Raw genomic sequence first — 23,492 nt, 5'->3', positions numbered from 1 at the left:
CAAGGTTCCAAAGGATTGTCAATGTCGACAGTCAGCTTGATGGGGATGCTTGTCAAGAGGGAGTATCTTTGCTCAACCATACCACAGACAATTCCGTGATTCTCCAGAAGATGAGAGAGACATTTCAGCACTGTCAGAAGCTTGTTAATGACCCAGGTACAAGTGCTGATATCCTCTCCATCTTCCCAAGATTCCTCGATACAAAAGGATTGGTAAGTTTGGAATGAGATGTTTGGAGCAGCCTGACATTTGAAAGTATTTCCTTCGATGGTAGTTAAATATCTTCTTTCTTAAAGGTGGAGCAAGACTTCATTCTCCTATTTGATGATGAGACATCCTCCAGGCTGCTACAAAAGTGGGATGTGTTCTTCAAACCAAACATCATAAAAGAGGCTAAGCGACTTACTTCAACACCAGAGTTGCGGCGCTTGTTACAGTCAGCAGAATGTTCCATTGGAAGTGATGAGGCAACATGTGAGTTTTATTTGTTTTTCTTGTTTCAAAGTATCTCCTGTATCTCTGAAAATGTATCTGATATTTGGAATAAATATGAACAGTAGATGGAGGAAATTTGAAAATTCTTGAGTTAATTCTTGTGAATCTTTGTCCTCAGCTTACGACCATGAAATGGCCTTCCTGTTGTTGCTCATACATCTCCTTCCACCACCACCAGGAGGACCGAAGTCTCCAAAAATCAGTGCATGTGATGCCATTGAGAGACTTGTTGTCTTTCATAAGGTAATATTATGAAAGTGATAACTACTTGTCATGTGTCATGTTCTTAGCCACATGTGAAAATGAAGGCAGTTAAAAAGTGAATGAAACTTAAATTAAGTCTTAACACTCATTCCTATCTTTGCACTGAGATTGAGAGGATGTTTGAATAATGACTTTAATAATGTTGTTTTTTTGTGCCAGCACAATATTCTGGTGTCTAATATTTAGTTTCCTTATCTCAACCTAAGTCATGCTGCAGTATGGAGGAGCATCTCCGCAACCAGCAGGGTCGGCAGCCATACCTCCTCGCTGTTGGCCGTCAGAAGAGCAAGATCGACAGCTTCTACATCGCCATGGATAAGCATCTCATCCCATGCCAGGCAAACCGCTCCCTTGGGGCATTTGATGAACTTTTCAAAGCACATTTTGATGAATACAAAGTTGGGCTTGTTGTTTGCAGTGCAATGGAAGAAGACATTCCAGTCTTTTGTCAAATACGTGATATACTTTTGGTTGAAGACCACATTTTTTTTATGACAATCAAGCTATTCACAGATAATTTTGATTGTCATTATCATGCATTCAGGGTATCACAAAGTGAGCAAAGGTTTATAATAAAAATGTCTGAGCTTAAATTTCACAAACCATTTGATATCCAAAGCTCATACAATGTTTCAGATGAAAGTTTGTACATTTTACCTTCATTCATTATGTTTTAGGTCAACTGTATTAATGACTGTGTGGCAAAAATAAATGATTGTTGAAAATGATAATGTTCATTGGAATTCATTTGCATAATTTATTTTAACATTATATTAATGTCAATGAATGACACTTCATGGAGTTAAACTAACACTACCTAAATATAGAAAAGAAAGTAACTCAGAGCAGTGTTATTTGTCTAATCATTCAGTGTTATTTTAACTCTGTTTTGTGAGTTAAAGGAAGAACTCTGGCCGAGTGTAAAATGTTCAACTATTTTGAAAGTGTTAATTTAACTCTCGAGAGTGTGGAGCTATATAAACCCTGAAAAAGTGTTAAAATCAACTCTGTGAGACTTAATTCAACACTGGACTTTTTGCTGTGTATGACAGTTACACTGTTATATTGAATAAAAAAACTAACTTGTGTCTTCGCGAACCTTACAAAAGATCATTTTTCTAGTACAACTGACAAAAAAAACATATCTCTAGGCATTATTAGCCATTTTGCATTTGTTGTTTAGAAGTTATGTTTGAATACAATTTTATTGCTTTTTTCAAATTATCTTAGGATTCTAAGAACTTTATAGTCATATTGAGTAAAAAACTACTTTTTGCACTTGCAAGATTTAAAAAAGCATATGTTTCGAGTAAAACTCCCAAAGATGCATTTTTTCAGGCATTATTAGCTATTTATCATGTGTGGTGTAGGAGTTATGTTTAAATAACTGTCATATTGAGTGTTACAGTATACAGTCATATTGAGTAAAACCTCATTTTTGTATTTGCAAACCATAGATAAAAATCTGTATCTAGTAAAACTCACAAGTATTCAATATCACAGGCATTTTTAGACATTTTGCACGTTTAGATTTAGAATTATGTTGGCATACATTTTTATTGCTTTTTTCGCATTATTTCAGGATTCTAAGTACATTACTGTCGAATTGAATAACAAATCAAATTTTGTTTTTGCAAACCTTACCAAATGTTTTTTTTTTCAGGAAAACTCTCGAAGATGCATTTCTTCGGGCATTATTAGACATTTTGCATGTGTATTTTTGGAGTTATGTTTCAAAAACTGTCATTTTGAGTGTGACCAACATGAGGCCAGTAAAATCTAATATTTGAATTTGTCAACCTTTCCAGAATACCTGATTCTGCTAAAACTTACATAAATTCAATATTAAAGGCTTTTTAAGACAAATTTCATATTTGGTTTTGGAGTTATGATTATAAACCTTTCATATTTAGTATGACAGTTACACTGTTATATTGAATTAAAAAAAACTAACTTGTGTCTTTGCAAACCTTACAAAAGATAATTTTTCTAGTACCACTAACAAAAAAACATATCCCTGGGCATTATTAGCCATTTTGCATGTGTTGTTTAGAAGTTATGTTTGAATACATTTTTATTGCTTTTTTCGCATTATCTCAGGATTGTAAGACTATTATAGTCGTATTGAGTAAAAAACTACTTTTTGCATTTGCAAGATTTAAAAAAGCACATGTTTCGAGTACAACCCCCAAAGATGCATTATTTCAGGCATTATTAGCCATTTTTCATGTGTGGTGTGGGAGTTATGTTTAAATAACTGTCATATTGAGTGTTACAGTATGCAGTCATATTGAGTAAAACCTCATTTTTGTATTTGGAAACCATAGAAAAACAACTGTATCTAGTAAAACTCACATGTATTCAATATCACAGGCATTTTTAGACATTTTGCACGTTTGGATTAGGAATTATGTTGGAATACATTTGTATTGCTTTTTTCGCATTATCTCAGGATTCTAAGTACATTACTGTCAAATTGAGTAACAAATCAAATTTTGTTTTTGCAAACCTTACCAAATGTTTTTTTTTTTCAGGAAAACTCTCGAAGATGCATTTCTTAAGGCATTATTAGACATTTTGCATGTGTATTTTTGGAGTTATGTTTCAAAAACTGTCATTTTGAGTGTGACCAATATGAGGCCAGTAAAATCTAATATTTGTATTTGTGATTCTTTCCAAAATACCTGATTTTGGTAAAACTTACATAAATTCAATATTAAAGGCTTTTTAAGGCAAATTTCATATTTGGTTTTGGAGTTATGATTATAAACCTTTCATATTTAGTATGACAGTTACAGTGTTATATTGAATAGAAAAACTAACTTGTGTCTTTGCAAACCTTACAAAAGATCATTTTTCTAGTACAACTAACAAAAAAACATATCTCTAGGCATTATTAGCCATTTTTCATGTGTTGTTTAGAAGTTATGTTTGAATATATTTTTATTGCTTTTTTGCATTATCTCAGGATTCTAAGACTATTATAGTCATATTGAGTAAAAAACTACTTTTTGCATTTGCAAGATTTAAAAAAGCATATGTTTCGAGTAAAACTCCCAAAGATGCATTATTACAGGCATTATTAGCCATTTTTAATGTGTGGTGTAGGAGTTATGTTTAAATAACTGTCATATTGAGTGTTACAGTATACAGTCATATTGAGTAATACCTCATTTTTGTATTTGCAAACCATAGAAAAACAACTGTATCTAGTAAAACTCACATGTATTCAATATCACAGGCATTTTTAGACATTTCGCACGTTTGGATTAGGAATTATGTTGGAATACATTTTTATTGCTTTTTTCGCATTATCTCAGGATTCTAAGTACATTACTGTCAAATTGAGTAACAAATCAAATTTTGTTTTTGCAAACCTTACCAAATGTTTTTTTTCCGGAAAACTCTCGAAGATGCATTTCTTCAGGCATTATTAGACTATTTGCATGTGTATTTTTGGAGTTATGTTTCAAAAAATGTCATTTTGAGTGTGACCAATATGAGGCCAGTAAAATCTAATATTTGTATTTGTCAACCTTTCCAAAATACCTGATTCTGCTAAAACTTACATAAATTCAATATTAAAGGCTTTTTAAGACAAATTTCATATTTGGTTTTGGAGTTATGATTATAAACCTTTCATATTTAGTATGACAGTTACACTGTTATATTGAATAAAAAAACTAATTTGTGTCTTTGCAAACCTTACAAAAGATCATTTTTCTAGTAAAACTAACAAAAAAACATATCTCTGGGCATTATTAGCCATTTTGCATGTGTTGTTTAGAAGTTATGTTTGAATACATTTTTATTGCTTTTTTCGCATTATCTTAGGATTCTAAGACTATTATAGTCATATTGAGTAAAAAACTACTTTTTGCATTTGCAAGATTTAAAAAAGCATATGTTTCGAGTAAAACTCCCAAAGATGCATTATTTCAGGCATTATTAGCCATTTTTCATGTGTGGTGTGGGAGTTATGTTTAAATAACTGTCATATTGAGTGTTACAGTATACAGTCATATTGAGTAAAACCTCATTTTTGTATTTGCAAACCATTGAAAAACAACTGTATCTAGTGAAACACACATGTATTCAATATCACAGGCATTTTTAGACATTTTGCACGTTTGGATTAGGAATTATGTTGGAATACATTTTTATTGCTTTTTTCGCATTATCTCAGGATTCTAAGTACATTACTGTCAAATTGAGTAACAAATCAAATTTTGTTTTTGCAAACCTTACCAAATGTTTTTGTTTTTGAAAACTCTCGAAGATGCATTTCTTCAGGCATTATTAGACATTTTGCATGTGTATTTTTGGAGTTATGTTTCAAAAACTGTCATTGTGAGTGTGACCAATATGAGGCCAGTAAAATCTAATATTTGTATTTGTCAACCTTTCCAAAATACCAGATTCTGCTAAAACTTACATAAATTCAATATTAAAGGCTTTTTAAGACAAATTTCATATTTGGTTTTGGAGTTATGATTATAAACCTTTCATATTTAGTATGACAGTCACAGTGTTATATTGAATAAAAAAAACTAACTTGTGTCTTTGCAAACCTTACAAAATATCATTTTTCTAGTACAACTAACACAAAAACATATATGTAGGCATTATTAGCCATTTTGCATGTGTTGTTTATAAGTTATGTTTGAATACATTTTTATTGCTTTTTTTGCATTATCTCAGGATTGTAAGACTATTATAGTCGCATTGAGTAAAAAAATACTTTTTGCATTTGCAAGATTTAAAAAAGCACATGTTTCGAGTAAAACCCCCAAAGATGCATTATTTCAGGCATTATTAGCCATTTTTCATGTGTGGTGTAGGAGTTATGTTTAAATAGCTGTCATATTGAGTGTTACAGTATACAGTCATATTGAGTAAAACCTCATTTTTGTATTTGCAAACAATTGAAAAACAACTGTATCTAGTAAAACTCACATGGATTCAATATCACAGGCATTTTTAGACAATTTGCACGTTTGGATTAGGAATTGTGTTGGAATACATTTGTATTGCTCTTTTTGCATTATCTCAGGATTTTAAGTACATTACTGTCAAATTGGGTAAAACATTTATTTTTGTTTTTGCAAACCTTACAAACTGTTTTTTTTCCAGTAAAACTCACAAATATACATTTCTTCAGGCATTTTTTTGTAATTTTTTATGTGTATTTTTGGAGATATGGTTCAAAAACTGTCTTATTGAGTGTGACCAATGTGAGGCCAGTAAAACCAAATTTTTGTATTTGTGAACCTTTCCAAAATACCTAATTCAGGTAAAACTCACATAAAGTCAATATTACAGGTTTTTTTAGACAGATTTCATGTTTGGTTTTGCAGTTATGTTTATGAACCTTTCATATGTAGTATGACAGTAATACTGTTATATCGAATAAAAAAAACAAACTTGTATCTTTGAAAACACTGTAAAAATAAATTCGTTAAAAAAACGGTAATTTACTGGCAGCTACGGCTGCCAAACAAAAACCATAAAATTAAAGTAAAACATTGTAAACCAAATAATGATCAAAAACATTATATTTACAGAAATTTTCATGAACTGTTTTGGGGAGAAATATCGTAATTTTACAGATTTTTACAAAATTATTAAGATCAACCACCTTTAATAAAGTGACGATGCAAACAGTTCTGCAGAAAAATACCTTTATTCTAAAGAGTTTTTCCAAATTATTACGATCAATCACCTTTAGTGAAGTGACAATGCTGGCGGTTCCACAGAAAAATACCATTGTTTAACAGATTTTTTCTGAATTGTTAGGATCAGGGGTGTCTCATTCACTTTACCGGTGGGCCACTGGATGCAGGAAGTTGATACAAAGTGGGTTAACCTTGCATGAATCGCTATCCCAACCCAGCAACGTACATACCAATCCTACCACTTCATCCCGAGAATTTCACTACCCTCATATAGGATTGACTCAAAGCTTGGCCGGGCGAATATGACGAGTAGTACCCCGGGCTTTTTTGTACGCTCATTCACCAAATCATAAGCGTGCCAATTGAGGCATGTGATGTGCACGGTATTGTTGTGCATATGATAGTGACTGCAAGATATACTTGGTCAACAGCCACACAGGTCACACTGACGGTGGCTGCACAAACAACTTTAACACTGTTACAAATATGCACCACACTGTGAACCCACATTGAACAAGAATGATAAACACATTTCAGGAAAACATCCTCACTGTAATAAAACATAAACACAACATAACAAAAACCCACAAAACCATGCAGCGCTATCTCTTCCGGGCTACATCCCCGCTACCACCCAACACCGCGCCCCAAAACATCACCGCCCCCCTCCGTGCGTTGGTTGAGGTGGGCGGGTTTAGGTGGTGGGGGTGTGTATTGTAACACATGGAATTCTGGGTATTGTTTCTGTTGTGTTAATGTTGTGTTTACGGTGAAGATGTTCTCCTGAAATGTGTTTGTCATTCTTGTTTGATGTGGCTCTACAGTGTGGCTCGTATTTGTAACATTGTTAAAGTCGTTTGTACGGCCACCGTCAGTGTGATCTGTAAGGCTGTTGACTGTTGATTAAGTATGTCTTGCAGTCATTCATGTATGTCATATTACAGGGAAAAAAATGTAATAGTTAGTTTGAGCATAAACCTGTTATAAGAGGCTACATATATTTTTCGCCTTGAATGTGAAAATACACATAAATATTAAAAAAATTTGATTTACCTTAAAATTACATATACAACTTTTAGATTGTTAGTATGGACAAATACTTTTATATAACAAGCTACATATTTAATTAAAGTTAATTACTGTAATTTTACATGAAATTGAAAGTAATTTGAGAAAACAGAAAATAATATGTATAATTAATTTGGTATTTTTCTGTAAAAAAAAAGGAATAAACAGTTCGTCATTACTGGTATATTATTCAAAATAACAGGCGGTTTGTTTATTTACAGATAATATCTTGAATTCTACAGTTTTATAACCTATCTAAAAAAATTGAAAAATTACAGTAGAAATTTAGAGTAAACTAACCATAAAAATTTGATTTTTTTTTTTACAGTGAACCCTACAAAAGATCATTTTTCTACTACAACTAACAAAGATACACATCTCTAGGCATTATTAGCCATGTGTGGTGTAGGAGTTATGTTTAAATAACTGTCATATTGAGTGTTACAGTATACAGTCATATTGAGTAAAACCTAATTCAGGTAAAACTCACATAAAGTCAATATTACAGGCTTTTTTAGACAGATTTCATGTTTGGTTTTGGAGTTATGTTTATGAACCTTTCATATTTAGTATGACAGTTTTACTGTTATATTGAATAAAAAAACTAACTTTTATCTTTGCAAACACTGTAAAAATAAATTTTGTAAAAAAACGGTCATTTCCTGGCAGCTACGGCTGCCAAACAAAAACCATAAAACTAAAGTAAAACATTGTAAACCAAATAATGATCAAAAATATTATATTTACAGAAATTTTCATGAAACGTTTTGGGGTGAAATATCGTAATTTTACAGATTTTTACTAAATTATTCAGATAAACCACCTTTAATAAAGTGACGATGCAAACAGTTCTGCGGAAAAATACCTTTATTCTAAAAAGTTTTTCCAAATTATTACGATCAACCACTTTTAGTGAAGTGACAATGCTGGCGGTTCCACAGAAAAATACCATTGTTTTACAGATTTTTTCTGAATTGTTAGGATCAGGGGTGTCTCATTGACTTTTGCGGGGGGCCACTGGATGCAGGAACTTGATGCAAAGTGGATTCACCTTGCATGAATGGCTACCCCACCCTAGCAACATACTTACCAATCCTACCATTTCACTGTGAGAATTTTACTGACCCTCATGTAGGATTGACCCAAAGTCTGGCCGGTTGACTTTTTATACGCTCATTCACCAAATCATCAGCATGCCTACTGATGAGTGTGGTGTGCATGGTATTGTCATGCACGTGATAGTGACTTCAAAACATACTTGGTCAACAGCCACACAGGTCACACTGCTGGTGGCTGTACAAACAACTTTAACACTGTTACAAAATATGCACCACACTGTGAATCCACATCGAACAAGAATGATAAACACATTTCAGGAAAACATCCTCACTGTAACAAAACATAAACACAACATAACATAACAAATACCCACAAGCCCATGCAGCGCTGACTCTTCCGGGCTACACCCCTGCTACCAACCAACCCCACGCCCCAAAACATCACCGCCCCCCTCCATGCGTTGGTTGAGGTGGGCGGGGTTAGGTGGTGGGGGTGTATATTGTAACAAATGGAATTCTGGGTTTTGTTTTTGTTGTGTTAATGTTGTGTTACGGTGAAGATGTTCTCCTGAAATGTGTTTGTCATTCTTGTTTGATGTGGCTCCACAATGTGGCGCATATTTATAACATTGTTAAAGTTGTTTGTACGGCCACCGTCAGTGTGATTTGTAAGGCTGTTGACTGTTGATTAAGTATGTCTTGCAGTCACTCATGTATGTCATATTACAGGGAAAAGAATGTAAATGTTAGTTTGAGCATAAACCTTTTATAAGAGGCTACATATATTTTTTGCCTTGAATGTGAAAATACACATAAATATTACAAAAAATTAATTTACCTTAAAATTACATTAACATTACAAAACATTTATTTTTGTTTTTGCAAACCTTACAAAATGTTTGTTTTCCAGTAAAACTCACAAAGATACATTTCTTCAGGCATTTTTTTGTAATTTTGCATGTGTATTTTTGGAGATATGGTTCAAAAACTGTCTTATTCAGTGTGACCAATGTGTGGCCAGTAAAACCAAATGTTTGTATTTGTGAACCTTTCCAAAATACTTAATTCAGGTAAAACTCACATAAAGTCAATATTACAGGCTTTTTTAGACAGATTTCATGTTTGGTTTTGGAGTTATGTTTATGAACCTTTCATATTTAATATGACAGTTATACTGTTATATTAAATAAAATAAAAAATTGTAACTTTGCATACACTGTAAAAATAAATTCTGTAAAGAAAACGGTCATTTACTGGCAGCTATGGCTGCCAAACAAAAACCATAAAATTAAAGTAAAACATTGTAAACCAAATAATGATCAAAAACATTATATTTACAGAAATTTTCATGAAACGTTTCGGGGAGAAATATCGTAATTTTACAGATTTTTACTAAATTATTAAGATCAACCACCTTTAATAAAATGACTATGCAAACAGTTCCGCAGAAAAAAAAACCTTTATTCTTCAGAGTTTTTCCAAATTATTACGATCAACCACCTTTAGTGAAGTGACAATGCTGGCGGTTCCACAGAAAAATACCATTGTTTAACAGATTTTTTCTGAATTGTTAGGATCAGGGGTGTCTCATTGACTTTAGCGGGGGGCCACTGGATGCAGGAGATTGATACAAAGTGGGTTAACCTTGCATGAATGGCTATCCCACCCTAGCTACATACTTACCATTCCTATCATTTCACCACGAGAATTTCACTGACCCTCCTGTAGGGTTGACTCAAAGTTTGGCCGGGCAAATATGACACGTAATACAGTGGTGGGTTTTATTGAACGCTCATTCATCAAATCATCAGCGTGCCATGAGCACGGTTTCTTCATTCATTTGAAAAGTGACTGCAAGATATACTTGGTCAACAGCCACACTGACGGTGGCTGTACAAACAACTTTAACACTGTTACAAATATGGACCACACTGTGAACCCACATCGAACAAGAATGATAAACACATTTCAGGAAAACATCCTCACTGTAATAAAACATAAACACAACCCCGTGCCCCAAAACATCACCGCCCCCGCTCCGTGCGTGGGTTGAGCTGGGCGGGGTTAGGTGGTGGGGGTGTATATTGTAACACATGGAATTCTAGGAATTGTTTCTGTTGTGTTAATGTTGTGTTACGGTGACGATGTTCTCCTGAAATGTGTTTGTCAATCTTGTTTGATGTGGCTCCACAGTGTGGCGCATATTTGTAACATTGTTAAAGTTGTTTGTACGGCCACTGTCAGTGTGATCTTTATGGCTGTTGACTGTTGATTAAGAATCTCTTGCAGTATTTCATGGACGTCATATTACAGTTTGAGCATACACCTTTTATAAGAGGCTACATATATTTTTCGACTTGAATGTGAAAATACACATACATATTGAAAATATTTGATTTACCTTAAAATTACATATAAAACTGTTAAATTGTTAGTATGAACAAATACTTTTATATAAAAGGCTACATATTTAATTAAAGTTAATTACTGTAATTTTACATGAAATTGAAAGTAATTTGAGAAAACAGAAAATAATATGTTTAAATAATTTGATATTTTTCTGTAAAAAAAAATAAGAATATACATAGTTTGTCTACTGGCATATCACTTAAAATAACAGGCGTTTTTTTATTTACAGATAATGTCTTCAATTCTACAGATTTATAACCTATTTAAAAAAATTGAAAAATTATAGTAGAAATTTAGAGTAAACTAACCATACAAATATGATTTTGTTTTCCCAGTGAACCCTACAAAAGATAATTTTTCTACTACAACTAACTAAGATACACATCTCTAGGAATTATTAGCCGTTTTGCATGTGTTGTTTAAAAGTTATGTTTGAAAACTTTTGTATTGCTTTTTCGCATTATCTCAGGATTCTAAGAACATCATAGTCATATCGCGTAAAAAATACTTTTTGCATTTGCAAGATTTAAAAAAGCATATGTTCGGAGTAAAACTCCCAAAGATGCATTATTTCAGGCATTATTAGCCATTTTTCATGTGTGGTGTAGGAGTTATGTTTAAATAAATGTCATATTGAGTGTTACAGTATAGAGTCATATTGAGTAAAACCTAAATTTTGTATTTGCAAACCATAGAAAAACAACTGTACCATAGTAAAACTCACATGTATTCAATATCACAGGCATTTTTAGACATTTTGCACGTTTGGATTAGGAATTATGTTGGAATACATTTTTATTGCTTTTTTCGCATTATCTCAGGATTCTAAGTACATTACTGTCAAATTGAGTAAAAAATTATTTTTTGTTTTTGCAAACACTACCAAATGTTTTTTTTTTCAGGAAAACTCTAAAAGATGCATTTCTTTAGGCATTATTAGACATTTTAGATTTCTACTTTTGGAGTTATGTTTCAAAAACGGTCATTTTGAGTATCACCAATATGAGGCCAGTAAAACCTAATTTTTGTATTTGTGAACCTTTCCAAAATACCTGAATCTGGTAAAACTCACATACATTCAATATTACAGGCTTTTTTTTTAGAAACAAATTGTGTTTACTTTTGGAGTTATGATTATAAACCTTTCATATTTAGTATGACAGTTATAATGTTATATTGAATAAAAAAAAAACTTGTGTCTTTGCAAACCTTACAAAAGATCATTTTTCTAGTACAAATAACAAAAAAACATATCTCTAGTCATTATTAGCCATTTTGCATGTGTTGTTTAGAAGTTATGTTTGAATACATTTTTATTGCTTTCTTTCGCATTGTCAGGATTGTAAGACTATCATAGTCATATTGAGTAAAAAAATACTTTTTGCATTTGCAAAATTTAAAAAAGCATATGTTTCGTATAAAACTCCCAAAGATAAATTTATTCAGGCATTATTAGCAATTTTTCATGTGTGGTGTAGGAGTTATGTTTAAATAACTGTAATATTGTGTGTTACAGTATACAGTCATATTGAGTAAAACCTCAATTGTGTATTTGCAAACCATAGAAAAAACTGTATCTAGTAAAACTCACATGTATTCAATATCACAGGCATTTTTAGACATTTTGCACGTTTGGATTAGGAATTATATTGGAATACATTTGTATTGCTTTTTTCGCATTATCTCAGGATTCTAAGTACATTACTGTCAAATTGAGTAACACATCAAATTTGGTTTTTGTAAACCTTACCAAATGTTTTTTTTTCAGGAAAACTCTAGAAGATGCATTTCTTCAGGCATTATTAGACATTTTGCATGTGTATTTTTGGAGTTATGTTTCAAAAACTGTCATTTTGAGTGTGACCAATATGAGGCCAGTAAAATGTAATATTTGTATTTGTGATTCTTTCCAAAATACCTGATTTTGGTAAAACTTACATAAATTCAATATTAAAGGCTTTTTTAAGACAAATTTCATATTTGGTTTTGGACTTATGATTATAAACCTTTCATATTAATATGACAGTTACACTGTTATATTGAATAAAAAAACTAACTTGTCTCTTTGCAAACCTTACAAAAGATCATTTTTCTAGTACAACTAACAAAAAAACATATCTATAGCTATTATTAGCCATTTTGCATGTATTGTTTAGAAGTTATGTTTGAATACATTTTTATTGCTTTTTTCGCATTATCTCAGGATTCCAAGAACATTATTGTCATATTGAGTAAAACAACAATTTCAGGCATTATTAGCCATGTGTGGTGTAGGAGTTATGTTTAAATAACTGTCATATTGAGTGTTACAGTATACAGTCATATTGAGTAAAACCTAATTTTTTGATTTGCAAACCATAGAAAATCAACTGTATCTAGTAAAACCCACATGGATTCAATATCACAGGCATTTTTAGACAATTTGCACGTTTGGATTAGGAATTATGTTGGAATACATTTTTATTGCTCTTTTTGCATTATCTCAGGATTTTAAGTACATTACTGTCAAATTGGGTAAAACATTTCTTTTTGTTTTTGCAACCCTTACAAAAAATATTTTTTTTATCCAGTAAAACTCACAACGATACATTACTTCAGGCATTTTTTTTGTAATTTTGCATGTGTATTTTTGGAGATAGGGTTCAAAAACTGTCTTATTGAGTGTGACCAATGTGAGGCAAGTAAAACCAAATTTTTGTATTTGTGAACCTTTCCAAAATACCTAATTCAGGTAAAACTCACATACAGTCAACATTACGGGCTTTTTTAGACAGATTTCATGTTTGGTTTTGGAGTTATGTTTATTAACCTTTCATATTCAACAAAAACAATAAAACTAAAGTAAAACATTGTAAACCAAATAATGATCAAAAATATTATATTTACAGAAATTTTCATGAAACGTTTTGGGGTGAAATATCATAATTTTACAGATTTTCACTAAATTATTAAGATCAACCACCTTTAATAAAGTGACGATGCAAACAGTTCTGCAGAAAAATACCTTTATTCTAAAGAGTTTTTCCAAATTATTACGATCAACCACCTTTAGTGAAGTGACAATGCTGGCGGTTCCTCAGAAAAATACCATTGTTTAACAGATTTTTTCTGAATAGTTAGGATCAGGGGTGTCTCATTGACTTTAGTGGGTGGCCACTGAATTTATGTAAGTTTTAGCAGAATCAGGTATTTTGGAAAGGTTCACAAAAACAAATATTAGATTTTACTGGCCTCATATTGGTCACAATCAAAATGACAGTTTTTGAAACATAACTCCAAAAATACACATGCAAAATGTCTAATAATGTCTGAAGAAATGCATCTTCGAGTGTTTTCCGGAAAAAAAACATTTGGTAAGGTTTGCAGGAATAAAATTTGATTTGTTAATCAATTTGACAGTAATGTACTTAGAATCCTGAGATAATGCGAAAAAATAAATAAAAATGTATTCCAACATAATTCCTAATCCAAACGTGCAAAATGTCTAAAAATGCCTGTGATATTGAATACATGTGAGTTTTACTAGATACAGTTGTTTTTCTATGGTTTGCAAATACAAAAATGAGGTTTTACTCAATATGACTGTATACTGTAACACTCAATATGACAGTTATTTAAACATAACTCCTACACCACACATGAAAAATGGCTAATAATGCCTGAAATAATGCATCTTTGGGAGTTTTAATCGAAACATATGCTTTTTTAAATCTTGCAAATGCGAAAAGTAGTTTTTTACTCAATATGACTATAATAGTCTTAGAATCCTGAGATAATGCGAAATAAGCAATAAAAATGTATTCAAACATAACTTCTAAACAACACATGAAAAAAGGCTAATAATGCCCAGGTATATGTTTTTTTGTTAGTTGTAGTAGAAAAAATATATTTTGTAAGGTTTGCAAAGACACAAGTTAGTTTTTTTTATTCAATTAAACAGTGTAACTGTCATACTAAATATGAAAGGTTTATAATCATAACTCCAAAACCAAATATGAAATTTGTCTTAAAAAGCCTTTAATATTGAATTTATGTAAGTTTTACCAAAATCAGGTATTTTGGAAAAAATCACAAATACAAATATTCGATTTTACTGGCCTCATATTGGTCACACTCAAAATGACAGTTTTTGAAACATAACTCCAAAAATACACATGCAAAATGTCTAATAATGCCTGAAGAAATGCATCTTCGAGAGTTTTCCTGAAAAAAACAAAAACTTTTGGTAAGGTTGGCAAAAACAAAATGTGATTTGTTACTCAATTTGACAGTAATGTACTTAGAATCCTGAGATAATGCGAAAAAAGCAATAAAAATGTATTCCAACATAACTTCTAAACAACACATGCAAAATGGCTAATAATGCCTACATATATTTTTTTTGTTAGTTGTACTAGAAAAATTATATTTTGTAAGGTTTGCAAAGACATAAGTTAGTTTTTTTTATTCAATATAACAGTGTAACTGTCATACTAAATATGAAAGGTTTATAATCATAACTCCAAAACCAAATATGAAATTTGTCTTAAAAAGCCTTTAATATTGAATTTATGTAAGTTTTAGCAGAATCAGGTATTTTGGAAAGGTTCACAAATACAAATATTCGATTTTACTGGCCTCATATTGGTCACAATCAAAATGACAGTTTTTGAAACATAACTCCAAAAATACACATGCAAAATGTCTAATAATGCCTGAAGAAATGCATCTTCGAGAGTTTTCCAGAAAAAAAACATTTGGTAAGGTTTGCAAAAACAAAATTTGATTTGTTACTCAATTTGACAGTAATGTACTTAGAATCCTGAGATAATGTGAAAAAAGCAATAAAAATGTATTCCAACATAATTCCTAATCCAAACATGCAAAATGTCTAAAAAGGCCTGTGATACTGAAAACATGTGAGTTTTACTAGATACAGTTGTTTTTCAATGGTTTGCAAATACAAAAATGAGGTTTTACTCAATATGACTGTATACTGTAACACTCAATATGACAGTTATTTAAACATAACTCCTACACCACACATTAAAAATGGCTAATAATGCCTGAAATAATGCATCTTTGGGAGTTTTACTAGAAACATATGCTTTTTTAAATTTTGCAAAAATGCAAAAAGTATTTTTTTACTCAATACGACTATAATAGTGTTACAATCCTGAGATAATGCAAAAAAAGCAATAAAAATATATTCAAACATAACTTCTAAACAACACATGCAAAATGGCTAATAATGCCTAGAGATATGTTTTTTGTTAGTTGTACTAGAAAAATGATCTTTTGTAAGTTTGGAAAGACACAAGTTAGTTGTTTTATTAGATATAACACTGTAACTGTCATACTAAATATGAAAGGTTTATAATCATAACTCCAAAACCAAATATGAAATTTGTCTTAAAAAGCCTTTAATATTGAATGTATGTAAGTTTTAGCAGAATCAGGTATTTTGGAAAGAATCACAAATACAAATATTAGATTTTACTGGCCTCATATTGGTCACACTCAAAATGACAGTTTTTGAAACATAACTCCAGAAATACACATGCAAAATGTCTAATAATGCCTGAAGAAATGCATCTTCGAGAGTTTTCCTGAAAAAAAAACATTTGGTAAGGTTTGCAAAAACAAAATTTGATTTGTTACTAAATTTGACAGTAATGTAATTAGAATCCTGAGATAATGCGAAAAAAGCAATAAAAATGTATTCCAACATAACTTCTAAACAACACATGCAAAATGGCTAATAATGCCTAGAGATATGTTTTTTTGTTAGTTGTACTCGAAAAATGATCTTTTGTAAGGTTTGCAAAGACACAAGTTAGTTTTTTTATTCAATATAACAGTGTAACTGTCATACTAAATATGAAAGGTTTATAATCATAACTCCAAAACCAAATATGAAATTTGTCTTAAAAAGCCTTTAATATTGAATTCATGTAAGTTTTAGCAGAATCAGGTATTTTGGAAAGAATCACAAATACAAATATTAGATTTTACTGGCCTCATATTGGTCACACTCAAAATTACAGTTTTTTAAACATAAATCCAAAAATACACATGCAAAATGTCTAATAATGCCTGAAGAAATGCATCTTCGAGAGTTTTCCTGAAAAAAAAACATTTGGTAAGGTTTGCAAAAACAAAATTTGATTTGTTACTCAATTTGACAGTAATGTACTTAGAATCCTGAGATAATGCGAAAATAGCAATAAAAATGTATTCCAACAAAATTCCTAATCCAAACGTACAAAATGTCTAAAAATGCCTGTGATATTGAATACATGTGAGTTTTACTAGATTCAGTTGTTTTTCTATGGTTTGCAAATACAAAAATGAGGTTTTACTCAATATGACTGTATACTGTAACACTCAATATGACAGTTATTTAAACATAACTCCTACACCACACATTAAAAATGGCTAATAATGCCTGAAATAATGCATCTTTGGGAGTTTTACTCGAAACATATGCTTTTTTAAATCTTGCAAATGCAAAAAGTAGTTTTTTACTCAATATGACTATAATAGTCTTACAATCCCGAGATAATGCGAAAAAAGCAAAACAAATGTATTCAAACATAACTTCTAAACAACACATGCAAAATGGCTAATAATAGCTAGAGATATGTTTTTTTTTGCTAGTTGTACTAGAAAAATGATCTTTTGTAAGGTTTGCAAAGACACAAAGTAGTTTTTTTTTTCAATATAACAGTGTAACTGTCATACTAAATATGAAAGGTTTATAATCATAACTCCAAAACCAAATATGGAATTTGTCTTAAAAAGCCTTTAATATTGAATTTATGTAAGTTTTAGCAGAATCAGGTATTTTGGAAAGGATCAGAAATACAAATATTGTATCTGACTGGCCTCATATTGGTCACAATCAAAATGTATACAGTATACAGTCATATTGAGTAAAACCTCATTTTTGTATTTGCAAACCATTGAAAAACAAGTGTATCTAGTAAAACTCACATGCATTATATATCACAGGTATTTTTAGACATTTTGCACGTTTGGATTAGGAATTATGTTGGAATACATTTTTATTGCTTTTTTCGCATTATCTCAGGATTCTAAGTACATTACTGTCAAATTGAGTAACAAATCAAATTTTGTTTTTGCAAACCTTACCAAATGTTTTTTTTTTTTCAGGAAAACTCTCGAAGATGCATTTTTTCAGGCATTATTAGACATTTTGCATGTGTATTTTTGGAGTTATGTTTCAAAAACTGTCATTTTGATAGTGACCAATATGAGGCCAGTAAAATCTAATATTTGTATTTGTGATTCTTTCCAAAATACCTGATTCTGCTAAGACTTACATAAATTCAATATTAAAGGCTTTTTAAGACAAATTTCATATTTGGTTTTGGAGTTATGATTATAAACCTTTCATATTTAGTATGACGGTTACACTGTTATATTGAATAAAAAAACTAATTTGTGTCCTTGCAAACCTTACAAAAGATCATTTTTCTAGTAAAACTAACAAAAAAACATATCTCTGGGCATTATTAGCCATTTTGCATGTGTTGTTTAGAAGTTATGTTTGAATACATTTTTATTGCTTTTTTCGCATTATCTCAGGATTCTAAGACTATTATAGTCATATTGAGTAAAAAACTACTTTTTGCATTTGCAAGATTTAAAAAAGCATATGTTTCGAGTAAAACTCCCAAAGATGCATTATTTCAGGCATTATTAGCCATTTTTCATGTGTGGTGTAGGAGTTATGTTTAAATAACTGTCATATTGAGTGTTACAGTATACAGTCATATTGAGTAAAACCTCATTTTTGTATTTGCAAACCATTGAAAAACAACTGTATCTAGTAAAACTCACATGTATTCAATATCACAGGCATTTTTAGACATTTTGCACGTTTGGATTTAGAATTATGTTGGAATACATTTTTAATGCTTTTTTCGCATTATCTCAGGATTCTAAGTACATTACTGTCAAATTGAGTAACAAATCGAATTTTGTTTTTGCAAACCTTACCAATTTTTTTTTTTCTGGAAAACTCTCGAAGATGCATTTCTTCAGTCATTATTAGACTATTTGCATGTGTATTTTTGGAGTTATTTTTCAAAAAATGTCATTTTGAGTGTGACCAATATGAGGCCAGTAAAATCTAATATTTGTATTTGTGATTCTTTCCAAAATACCTGATTCTGCTAAAACTTACATAAATTCAATATTAAAGGCTTTTTAAGACAAATTTCATATTTGGTTTTGGAGTTATGATTATAAACCTTTCATATTTAGTATGACAGTTACAGTGTTATATTGAATAAAAAAACTAACTTGTGTCTTCGCAAACCTTACAAAAGATCATTTTTCTAGTAAAACTAACAAAAAAACATATCTCTGGGCATTATTAACCATTTTGCATGTGTTGTTTAGAAGTTATGTTTGAATACATTTTTATTGCTTTTTTCACATATCTCAGGATTCTAAGACTATTATAGTCATATTGAGTAAAAAACTAATTTTTGCATTTGCAAGATTTAAAAAAGCATATGTTTCGAGTAAAACTCCCAAAGATGCATTATTTGAGGCATTATTAGCCATTTTTCATGTGTGGTGTAGGAGTTATGTTTAAATAACTGTCATATTGAGTGTTACAGTGTACAGTCATATTGAGTAAAACCTCATTGTAGTCTTTGCAAACCATAGAAAAACAACTGTATCTAGTAAAACTCACATGTATTCAATATCACAGGCATTTTTAGACATTTTGCACGTTTGGATTAGTAATTATGTTGGAATACATTTTTATTGCTTTTTTCGCATTATCAATCAATCAATGTTTATTTATATAGCCCCAAATCACAAATGTCTCAAAGGACTGCACAAATCATTACAACTACAACATCCTCGGAAGAACCCACAAAAGGGCAAGGAAAACTCACACCCAGTGGGCAGGGAGAATTCACATTCAGTGGGACGCCAGCGACAATGCTGACTATGAGAAACCTTGGAGAGGACCTCAGATGTGGGCAACCCCCCCCCTCTAGGGGACCGAAAGCAATGGATGTCGAGCGGGTCTAACATGATACTGTGAAAGTTCAATCCATAGTGGCTCCAAGACAGCAGTGAGAGTCCCGTCCACAGGAAACCATCTCAAGCGGATCAGCAGCGTAGAGATGTCCCCAACCGATACAGGCGAGCGGTCCATCCTGGGTCCCGACGAGCGGTCCATCCTGGGTCTCGACTCTGGACAGTCAGTACTTCATCCATGGTCATCGGACCGGACCCCCTCCACAAGGGAGGGGGGGACATAGGAGAAAGAAAAGAAGCGGCAGATCAACTGGTCTAAAAATGAGGTCTATTTAAAGGCTAGAGTATACAGATGAGTTTTAAGATGAGACTTAAATGCTTCTACTGAGGTAGCATCTCGAACTGTTACCGGGAGGGCATTCCAGAGTACTGGAGCCCGAACGGAAAACGCTCTATAGCCCGCAGACTTTTTTTGAGCTCTAGGAATCACTAATAAGCCGGAGTCTTTTGAACGCAGATTTCTTGCCGGGACATACGGTACAATACAATCGGCAAGATAGGCTGGAGCTAGACCGTGTAGTATTTTATACGTAAGTAGTAAAACCTTAAAGTCACATCTTAAGTGCACAGGAAGCCAGTGCAGGTGAGCCAGTACAGGCGTAATATGATCAAACTTTCTTGTTCTTGTCAAAAGTCTAGCAGCCGCATTTTGTACCAACTGTAATCTTTTAATGCTAGACATTGGGAGACCCGAAAATAATACGTTACAGTAATCGAGACGAGACGTAACAAACGCATGGATAATGATCTCGGCGTCTTTAGTGGACAAAATGGAGCGAATTTTAGCGATATCACGGAGATGAAAGAAGGCCGTTTTAGTAACGCTTTTAATGTGTGACTCAAAGGAGAGAGTTGGGTCGAAGATAATACCCAGATTTTTTACAGAGTCACCTTGTTTTATTATTTGGTTGTCAAATGTTAAAGTTGTATTATTAAATAGAGGTCGGTGTCTAGCAGGACCGATAATCAGCATTTCCGTTTTTTTGGCATTAAGTTGCAAAAAGTTAGCGGACATCCATTGTTTAATTTCATTAAGACACGCTTCCAACTGACTACAGTCCGGCGTGTTGGTCAGCTTTAGGGGCATGTAAAGTTGGGTGTCATCAGCATAACAGTGAAAGCTAATACCGTATTTGCGTATGACGTCACCTAGCGGCAGCATGTAGATGCTGAAGAGTACAGGGCCAAGGACCGAACCCTGGGGAACTCCACACGTTACCTTAACATAGTCCGAGGTCACACTGTTATAGGAGACGCACTGCATCCTTTCAGTAAGATAAGAGTTAAACCATGACAGGGCTGAGTCTGAAATACCAATTCGTATTTTGATACGCTCTAATAAAATATTATGATCGACGGTATCGAAAGCAGCGCTAAGATCGAGGAGCAGCAGCATAGATGACGCATCAGAGTCCATCGTTAGCAATAGATCATTAGTCAGTTTTGCGAGGGCTGTCTCAGTCGAGTGATTTGCCCTGAAACCGGATTGAAAGGTTTCACATAGATTGTTAAACGCTAAGTGCTCATTTAGCTGCTCTGCAACAATTTTTTCGAGGATTTTCGAAATAAAGGGAAGGTGAGACACCGGTCGGTAGTTTACCATGAGGTCTGGATCGAGGTTAGGTCTTTTAAGGAGAGGATGAATAACCGCTTTTTTGAATGCAACGGGAACAGTGCCCGAGGAAAGTGATAAGTTTATAATATTTAGCACTGATGGACCTAATAATACAAAAAGCTCCTTGATAAGTTTCCCAGGAAGTGGGTCAAGTAAACATGTTGTTTGTTTTATTCCATTTACACGTTGTAACAATCCTTCTAATGTTATTTCATCAAAACGAGAGAAACTATTTTGGATATTTGCAGTATCCGCCGTATATACAATCGTATCTGTGTTACTATAACCCCGTTGTAGCTGGGACGCATTGTCTTTAATCTCCTTTCTAATAAGTTCAATTTTCTTATTAAAGAACTTCATAAAGTCATCTGCCGAATGGGTGGAGCTACTGGAAGGAGTCCCTTGTTGGGTTAGCGATGCTACTGTACTAAACAAAAATTTTGGATCGTTTTTATTAATGCGGATGAGATTTGAGTAATAATTAGTTTTAGCTAAGGTAAGCATGCGTTTATAAGTTATTAAACTATCACTCCATGCTTGATGGTGCACCTCGGGTTTAGTCGTGCGCCATTTGCGTTCCAGCTTTCTACATAATAATTTCTGAGCTCTAGTTTCTTCAGTAAACCATGGCGTACGCCTTTTTGGAGCCTTTTTTAACTTCAGCGGTGCTATACTATCAATGGTTTCGCGCAGGGCGTTGTTAAAGTTGTTAGTGAGGTTATCAATAGAGCCCACATACTTTGGGAACGGTGCCATTACCGAGGGCAGTAGGTCCGCAAGAGTCGTCGTTGTGGCAGCATTAATGTTGCGGCTGCTATAGCAGTTATTATTATTATTAGCTTGCCGAACATGAGTCTGAACTTCGAATTTTATAAGGTAATGATCGGACATTACTTTAGTATACGGGAGTATCATAACTTTGGAGACGGTGATACCTCTGACAAGCACTAGGTCTATCGTATTACCGCTGCGATGCGTCGGTTCATTTATTATTTGTGTAAGACCACAGCTATCAATTATAGTCTGGAGCGCCACGCACGGTGGGTCCAATGGGGTATTCATATGGATATTAAAGTCCCCCATTATAATTATATTATCGGCGTGCGTCACTAGATCAGCAACAAACTCTGAGAATTCACTAATAAAGTCCGAATAGGGCCCTGGGGGGCGGTAGATAACGGCCAGGCACAGAGGCAGAGGTGTGGCAGACTTCATAGAAAGCACCTCAAACGATGTATATTTATTATTTAAGTTAGGACTAAAGTTAAAATTTTCGTTGTATATTAGTGCGACACCCCCTCCCCTTTTGAGGTGACGGGCAATATGCGCATTCGTATAGTTAGGAGGGGATGCCTCATTTATCGCAAAAAAGTCGTCTGGTTTAAGCCAGGTTTCGCTAAGACCGATGACGTTAAGGTTGTTGTCTCTAATGACCTCATTGACTAATAACGTTTTGGGAGACAAAGATCTGATGTTTAGAAAGCCCATATTATAGGTAGTGGGCTGTTTTAAGGAGTTGTTGATAAAATTATCCGTAGTAGCAATATTAATAATGTTGCGTTTATTATGCGCAGTGTACTTAAAATAATTACGACCATATCTAGGAATTGATATGACGGGAATTTTCAGATTGTCTACTTGGCGCTGCGATAAACTGAACGCATCATAATTTGCCACCTCAGTAGAACGCATGTCTAACTCTGACGAAGTCATAGACACAGTAGAAAAAACATTTTGTGAGTTGTGTATTATTCTACGAAAATTGCTATGTGTACAGGGATCATCCAGCCTGGCGCTGGCTAGCTCTAACTTAACTGACTCCATACCCAGGCTAGCAGGCTC

At 32.8% G+C, this 23,492-nt stretch overlaps 1 long non-coding RNA gene across 1 annotated transcript; it reads left to right on the top strand.

Annotated features, from left to right (window-relative positions):
* The first annotated feature begins 489 nt into the window (after positions 1 to 489).
* LOC133537386 (uncharacterized) lies at positions 490 to 1,490 on the top strand. Its single transcript, XR_009802687.1, has 2 exons — positions 490 to 738; positions 966 to 1,490. It is a non-coding gene; the product is annotated as an uncharacterized LOC133537386 (long non-coding RNA).
* The last annotated feature ends 22,002 nt before the right edge of the window (positions 1,491 to 23,492 follow it).

The sequence above is a fragment of the Nerophis ophidion genome, linkage group LG18 (assembly GCF_033978795.1).
Source record: "Nerophis ophidion isolate RoL-2023_Sa linkage group LG18, RoL_Noph_v1.0, whole genome shotgun sequence".
Classification (NCBI taxonomy): domain Eukaryota; kingdom Metazoa; phylum Chordata; class Actinopteri; order Syngnathiformes; family Syngnathidae; genus Nerophis; species Nerophis ophidion.
The sequence above is the reverse complement of the archived record's forward strand: the minus strand, read 5'-3'. Positions and strand labels throughout refer to the sequence as shown.